Genomic DNA, 8,843 nt, shown 5'->3' on the forward strand with positions numbered 1-8,843 from the left:
TGTACTGAACTATTTGATCACTAAAGAAAATATTATGCCTTCAGTAATTATGAGAGGGCGTAATATTATTGAAATGAACGTGGGCAAGAAAATCATTTTCCGGGATTCATTAAATTTCATGTTAATGAAATTAAAAGACTTGCCTACAAGTCTGGGTCTCAGATGAGCTGCGTAAAGGCGACTTTCCCTATCTTTTCTCTACGCCTGAGAACCAACATTACGTGGGGCCCTACCCTGATATTTCTTTTTATGATGTGGACGCCAAGTCCACTAAAGAACGGGAGGAAATTCGCAAATGGCATGAAGAAACTGTTCAGGCTGGGAAAATATTTGATTTCCAACAAGAGTTGCGACAGTATTGTATTAGTGACGTTGAAATCCTTACAGCTGCGTGTATGAAATTTTCAAATTTAATTGAACAATTATCGGGAATTCAATGCTTTCTGAGATGTGCCACACTTGCATCTTTAGCCTCATTGATATTCAGGGCTAAATTTCTAAAAGAAAACACACATCAAGATACCACCGATGGGATTCCGGGAGCAGGATATTTATTCTCTAATTTCGTTGAAATGGTTGAAATGGATAGAATATTCCAATAATATTACATTGAGGCATGCTGGCAATCTCGGGGAAGCGAAAGTAGGCCGTTATAAGCTGGACGGGCTCCATGAAGAGTCTAAAACTGTGTACAGTTTTCTGGGATGTTACTTTCATTCATGCCCGTTATGTTCCCCTGAAAATAGGAATCAACCCCTTAATGAAACAGGAGAAACATTAAACCAGAGGTACGAACGCACAGTAGCAAGAAAAGCGTTGCTGGAGCAAATGGGGTACACGGTAATTGAAAAATGGGAATGTGAGTTCCATAGCGAAATCAAAGCCAGTCCTGAACTACGCAAATTTATTGGTGAGAACTGCTACTCGCTTGACTTCCCGCTTATCCCCAAACAACCCTTCAATGGCGGACGTACTGAACTTTTCAGGGCTCTATACGATCGCCAAGATGGCGAGAATTCATGCATGAAACTTTTAGATGTTGTTTCCCTGTACCCGGCCATGATGAAACAGCGAAAGATGCCCACGGGCAAACCTGTGATTTACACTTCCGAGTTTCCCCCACTGGAGAACATATTCGGCGTAGTAAAGTGCGATGTTCTCCCACCTAAAAATTTATACTTACCTGTGCTTGGCATGGCATGCAATAGCAAGTTAATGTTTGCTCTCTGCCGTGCATGTGCACAAAGTGAGAATCAGGAAGAGTGCCCACACACCGAAAAACAAAGATACTTACATGGCACCTGGGTATCAGAAGAACTCAAGTTGGCTGTAGAGAAAGGGTACAAAATACTAAAAATTTATGAAGTATGGGATTTCCCTTCAGCACAAGAATCAGATAATGTGTTCAGAGAATACGTAGATACTTTCCTTAGACTAAAACAACAGTCCTCAGGATATCCTTCCACTTGCAGTACAGAACATGACAAAGACAAGTATATTCGAGATTATTTCGAACATGAGGGTATTCAGCTTGTCAAGGAAGAAATTGGATACAATGCTGGGCTGCGTTACATATCCAAAATACTCCTTAATAGCCTCTATGGTAAATTTGGAGAATCTGTATTAAAAACTAAGTCAGTTTTTGTCAATACAGAGAAGAAATTCCATGATATTGTATTCAATCCGCAATTTGAGATTAAAAATGTAGTCCCTATTTCTGAAAAATGCTTGCTAGTAAACTTTGTCGACATGGAAACGGCCAATTCGCCGCTAGTGCTCTCCAATGTTCTTGTCTCAGCATTTATCACTGCTTATGGAAGAATGCATTTATATTCATTCATGGATCAAGTAAAAGAATCTATCCATTATGTGGACACTGACTCTGTATTCTATGTTGAAAAGCAGGGTGAAACGCTGTTACCTACAGGTTCCTTTCTCGGTGAACTGACCGATGAGATTAAAGAGCCGTATGAAATCTCATGTTTTCTTGGTGGTGGCCCCAAGAATTATGCATATAAAATGGAAAACAAATATGATGCAACCGATGAGAAACATGTCATTAAAGTGCGCGGAATTACCATGAACTACAGGACGCAATTGCAAATTAATTTTGACTATTTCAAGCAACTTGTTAAAGGAGAAATTGAAAAGAGAGTGGTTGAAAACCCTCGAAAAATTAAACGTAAAGCTAATTTCGAGATAGTCTCGGAAAAGGAACAAAAAACTCACCAGGCAGTTCACACGAAACGCCGAAAATTGGAGTACTATGTCTCTTTACCGTACGGGATGTAAACAAAATATAAATGTCATTTTTCAAAAAAATATATTGTAAAAATAAATACTTACATAATTAGACACACACACACACACACACACACACACGTATTTGTATATTGTTCTTTTTTTTTACTGACTATTATATTGTCTTTTATATATAGTTATAAATGTTAGGCCCGAGCACGGCTTCCGCGAAGTTTACTCTCTTCTTCTTCCAATGTAGGGGGGATGGTGTAAATATATATGATGTAAAAGGTCCTTCTTCCCCCTAAACCCTTGAATTTCACACCAGGGGCACTCCTGCTTTATGTCTTCCTGAAAACAAAAAATGTACCATGTAACAAATATTATACTCTGACAGAAGGTTGGGGGTTATCTGACTTCGAAATTTTCAGCTCATGCATAAAGTGGCTCTAGGACCCACCAAGCCTCAATAAAATGGTAAAATAGAGTAGAAAACTTTACCTGCTTCTAAATAACAAAGAAACTCTAAAATAATCTGTTCTGTATATCTTTATTCTTTCTCCTACTATTGAAACTGATTTCACGGGGGTCTTATTGTGACGGATATTTTGATTATAGCAAATATCCCTTCAGTTGAGTGAGTGTCAGCCACAAAGTCGGATCACAATATGAGAGCAGTTATTGATTTTATAGGATTTCGAAATAATCATGGAAAATATATTCCAAAAGAAATAGCTGTTGTGGATCCAGATTCTAATTGTTTGCAATCATGGGTATTTAAACCTCCGTGCGCATGGGATGATCTCGATATCAGAATACAAAATGAAAATTTATGGCAAACTCAAAATGTGCACGGCCCCTCTTGGCAAGCTGGAGAAGTGAATTTTACCAATATGTCCACTATTTTATCCTGCTGGGCATTTATTCCTTTGGCGCAGAAAAGTGCCATTTCCTTTCTACCTTACTTCAACGCACTGTGATTAACTTGGAGCAGCTTGGATGCCCTAAATCAACTCTACTAAGTTTCCCTGCCTATACCTGCTGTGAGAAGAACCACCGCCTGAGAAAAATAGCTTGTGCTCTGAGAAACGCGCACCTGTACGGTCAGTTTCTACACCACTACAGTTTCATTCAGCATGTTGTACCTGCATGTGCCTCAACCCAAGACGAGAACAACTCGTCATCAGACTGCAAAGAAGGCAGCATCTGGTCGTCAAACGAGAACTTATATTCATTGAATTCGGGTGCAAAATGGATACCATAAGCATAGTCATGTCAGTGTTTTATGTGAAAATTTTGTTGGAGTGTTTGCAGACAATACGTTACCGAAAAATATCAAGTTTCAATAAAGACAGAGATTCGGGGCCTGGAATACATTGGACTGGCCCTGTACATTGATTCGAATTGCCACGGAACATACTTTGACAGTTTTGGTGAAAACCCCAGTGCTTCTGTGACAGCGTTTTTTTTAAACTGAACTGTATAAACAGAATAATTATTCCTTGACCAATGTGTAGCAGGAACTGATACACAATATCTTTGCGAAAGATTTGAAAAAAATAATAATTTACAAATGTGATTTTCTTGACTTTATCAACAGTGTGGATGCTGTGAGACCCTAATCAATGAGCAGTGCCTCGTAGAAGCTGTGGCCCAGACAATAGTGTTTTACTATCCTCACCCTACTTGTGTGGAATGCGAGCTTGGAGAAAAAGAAGAAAGCAATCATAGATGCCTTAATCTTGAGTGCATAAAGAAAGAAAAAATGAAGCAGTTGATCAACAAATACAAAGGACGCGTGTGGGGGCTATTTCAATCCAGTCACAACAGAATAGTAGTGAGAAATAAACAAGTATTTGAAACAAAAATAGACAGTCTGGATATTACTCTTGTTATGCAATTATATACCAAAATGCTATCTGATCTTCAGGTCAGCTTTGCATATACATGCAATGATCTGTGGCAAGGAAAACAAATCAAGGACTGAGCAAAAAGGAGTAAGCCATATAAATAAATTTGTCACCAATGATGATAAAGTGTATTTTTCTGGTACCCCCATACAGACATTACGAACAAGGGAGTTGTACGGTAATCCCGTACGCCACTGTTTGTTTAGATATAATGAAGTCCCGTCAAAAAAGTTTCACTTTTGTGGCCAGGGACCAATATATGTACCCGAGTCTACGTGTGCCTTACATACGCACCCTGCTCACATTCATGATCGTTCTTTAGAGGATGAGTTCTGGGAGGCAATTTGCAACAATCAATCCAAAAACTAGCAAAAAAAAAAAGAGGAGCTCTTTCTCAAACAATAATGTAATGTTTACAAATGTATATTTGAGATAAAAGGGGTGTAAGGGGTGACCTTTTACGTAGGCGCCCAAAAGTCAACCTCACTTCCACGTAGTGCACCCTGGACTAAAGACTAACGAGGCTCTGGCGACTGGCACTATGGCCAGTATAATTTTGTGTGTGTTGTCCTGTTTTTTGTCCTTGTGTGTGCTGAGTGCCCGTTTACGGCCTCAGCTTTTAACAGAAGTCAGAACATTTTAACATTTTTAGTTATGCAACGCTAGAGTTGTTATTTGTAATGATAAGGGGCTGGCCCCCGTATAATGTGACGGGAGCAAAATAGCCTAAGTGCTGACGCTCCCAAAATTTTAAATTCAATATCAATATCAATATTTGAGATAAAAAAAAGCGTTAGTATAACGCTACTTTGTAGTAGAATAGTATTCTCTGATATGTAACAATTGAAAAAACTTGATGTATTACATACTTTGTAGTAGTCTAGTTTGTGAAAATAAAAATTTCGTGTGTAGAAACCATTTGTTTCATTTATAAAAAGTGGAATTGAGTTACTAAAAAGGTACTTGAAAATATGCTTACAATACTTACAATACTGATAGGCAAAGATGTCATCTTTGGTTAGAATGGTCTTCGCTCCACACTCCAAAGTAACAATTTGGTATCAGATTACAAGAGGGAGCGTCTATATACCCCCAAGCATCATAAAGTACCTTATAAAAAATCCAGCTTTCATTTTACCCGCTAACTTTGCTATTCAGTCTTGCAGTCGCTTCGTAGCCCTCCCGGATACATAACTTATTTCTTCCTATTTATAGAATGTGAGATATGTGGCATGTCTCTTTCCAGTAAAACTATCTATATTCGGTAAACAATTATAGATGTTTTTTCACTGAAGTCTCGACTATCCCGGGGCACGTGACACTTTCCAAATAAAATATTGGCCACACGTGCTAACCACTACAAATTTAAGCACCATTCAAAAATCATAATAGAGGCAGGGCGTAATGCCCTATAGATGAGAGGAAAAAAACCTTTTAGCAAAGTCCGCGAGAACTAACAATGGAGGCTCACCCCCGTGTGAGCGACTGGTGGGAAAATTTTCCCCCCTGGGTTAGGGTCTGGCAGTCTTTCTTTGCTCCCCGCAAAACGTTTGTTCCACACTTGTTCAGGGGATTTTGTGAACCGTGTCTTCTAATGAATAGTAATGTCAACCTTATATTTTCCTTTCATACACATAACACTTGTATGCTATTGATCCCTTGGATATTTCTTAACATAACCAACGTTTCACGTGTAGAGCGCGTGCCCGGATAGCTTAGTTGGTATAGCATTAGGCTTGTAACCTATAGGACCAGGGTTCGAGTCCCTCTCTGGGCTGTTACAATTTTTAAACTTTTGTCATCGGACTTTTGCAAAAGGCTATTTACATAGCAGAATCTGCTTTTGTAATTCTCAAGTCTAGTTAATGTTGAGGTGCAAGTGCTTCTGGTACATGTTGTTACTTGAATTAGGAAATATTGGCTGTGTAACTGGTAAAGCTTGCTTTTTGTAGTACTTTGCACCTATTTTGAAATATATATATATATCCAACAAAATCACTAAGCATTGCAGTCTACTAGAGATACACATAAAAAACACAAGATGGAACCAGAAAGCCGCTACAACATTGATAACAACATGGATGTCGTTATTCGAGGTACTTTCACCGACACTGAATTGATTTTGAAACATGAAAAAAATTACATTGTCCTAAATAGCGATGAGTACCCAGCATGCGTGTACAAATCAGATGCGATCTTCGACACTTACAAGAACAGATTCCCCACACGAGAAGAGAGATTCAGATCTATAAACATTATAGGAGAACTTTACTTCACCTTCGAGGGCAGTGGAGAAAACATAAAAGTGGAAATCAGCAACGCCACCGGAGAAGCCACACTAAATTTTGAACAATGGCGAAAATTTCTCTCTTACTATGACACCCTCATGGAGGAATTCCAGCGACGACTAAATTGTAATGACTATGTGATTTTCGCTTATTGGTAGTCTACTTTTCGTGTATATAAATCTGATATATTCTTGAATAAAAATAAACTTTTAAAAAATACTGCAATTGTTTCATTTGAATCCTAAATGAATATGTAAACTAAAAAACAGATACAAGGCAGCATTATTTCTCGATGTAAAAGGTTCTTGCACACTAATAATGCTCTGCCATGCGTTCCTATGCCTCTGTTACAACCCTCTGTAAAGTTCATATTGCCTTGTGATTAACCAATCAACATGCTATAGAGCCTAAGCTTTAAGCTTCAGTCAGCGGAATTTAGTCCTGACTGTAGTAAAAATAAGACTCACATGATATAACGCCCACAAATAATCCCTGGTATTACTAAACACTCAAAAAGTCAATAGTTCTTGAAAAAAGGCCTATAAGGCTAAATAACAACATAGAAAACAATTATTTTTTCACAAATCTTTTATTATTTGCTCTGAAATACATTACATATTGGTAATTTTAGTATTGTACCAAGATACAAGTCTTTGTACATTTCTGAATGCACAACCTTGTTCTGATGGAGGCGAAGTATCAGAATGATACTTGCACAATCCTCCTTGAAACATATACAAATTTCTAAGCGAAGGACAGTTTGCACTTTGCAAATCTACAATATTATAAATATTGAACAAATCTTTGAGAAGTTTGGATTTTTCTTCTCCCTTGCAATAGAAAGTTGAACCTTGACAGTTCAAATTTCTAATTACACTACGAACATAGTACACTTCACATCCCAGAGGAGTATCGTACGATAAAGCATGAATATTTTCTTTCATCCATTGGGATTCATTATTTTCTTTGAAATATTCTGGCACTTTTACAAGAGCATAATACACAGTATCCAAATTTGTAGAACTAACACACATCTCACGCAATATAAATTTATTATTGTACATAAAACCTTGCGCATCTATAATATATTGCGCCATTTTCACTTTAGATATTAACAAATATTGTTTCTTAACCCCGAGCAAGCTCCGCTTCTCGTATAGGCGCTATAAGAGTTTTTACTAGTTCGAAATCATTTGAAATTTCACACAACACACTGTAAAAGTCTCTGTATCCTGTCGATTCCTCCTGTGCCTTCAAACCATCACCTACATCTTCATGATTAGGAAGATAAAAGTCGAAAATATGACTTGTATTGTCCGGATCCTGCAGATAACGCTGGATTCTCTCGCACATCCACTCTACACAATTCTGGCATTCATTCTCTCCGCATTCCTCTTGGCAAATTATAAAACAATCGGAGAGTTGAACTTCGTCTTTACCGCGCACGTCCTCACACTCGTAAAAATGTTTAATAACGCAATCGTGGGCTAGTTGGTTGCCTTCATTTGAATAACAGCCCCAGCATGTAATGTACTTGTAAGGGGTATACTTTTTCAAAGCCTCCAGCACACAATCCTTATCGATATAATTGAAGAAACATGGACATATAAGCTCCAAATCACTCATCTCCCTGGGGTCCTGCTCAGCAACGTCCGTTTTCACTATTCGTTTCTTCCAATCGGGCTTTCAGTTCTTTGCAGAGTACTTCACATCTGCTTCTCAGAAAGAACCTGCAACAATAACAATACACATTGTTAGTGATATTTTCTAATATTTTTGTATAATATTTTTTAAAAAACATCGCCGTGACAAAAGAATGGGTGGAATTCAGAAAGAGAGAAAGTGACAGAACCTGGAACAATAACAATACATATTGTTAGTGTTATTTTCGAGTATTCTTTGTATAATATTTTCAAAAATAATGCAAAACGCTTAAACTTTGTTTGCATGGCAGTTAAAAAGTAACTTGAAATAAAGAATAGAACACAAAAAAAGATACTTACCAAGTTAAAAAGCCTTTAGTTGCACTGCAACAACTCAGTCACGCTAAAAAATCAGTACGACTTTCAAGCCAAACACTTGAGAACTCTCTTGGACCGCTTCGTCTTCCGCTTGATATTTATAGATTCTTAGACAAAAGGCCAGTCAATATAAATATTATTTTCATTACTCTTCTCTGATTGGTTGAATCATTTATTAAAAACCTTCTCTCATTGGTTAATATTTTCTAGCCTCTACCCAGGACCGTTCGAGCTTCTCAATTATACCAAATATGACTCACCACCGACGCCAAAATGGCCGGACGTGACGCCTTAGAATAGGCCGAAAATGTCTTTTGTACATTAATGGAAAAACCATTAATTCCAAGTTCCCACGTCTGTATAAAGCACCCATGACTCATATC

The 8,843-nt window shown here is 37.8% G+C and overlaps 1 non-coding gene across 1 annotated transcript; it reads left to right on the forward strand.

Annotated features, from left to right (window-relative positions):
* The first annotated feature begins 5,855 nt into the window (after positions 1–5,855).
* TRNAT-UGU (transfer RNA threonine (anticodon UGU)) lies at positions 5,856–5,928 on the forward strand. The gene has a single exon. It is a non-coding gene; the product is annotated as a tRNA-Thr (tRNA).
* The last annotated feature ends 2,915 nt before the right edge of the window (positions 5,929–8,843 follow it).

The sequence above is a fragment of the Lepisma saccharinum genome, chromosome 12, assembly GCF_977018435.1.
Source record: "Lepisma saccharinum chromosome 12, izLepSacc3.1, whole genome shotgun sequence".
NCBI classification, from domain to species: domain Eukaryota; kingdom Metazoa; phylum Arthropoda; class Insecta; order Zygentoma; family Lepismatidae; genus Lepisma; species Lepisma saccharinum.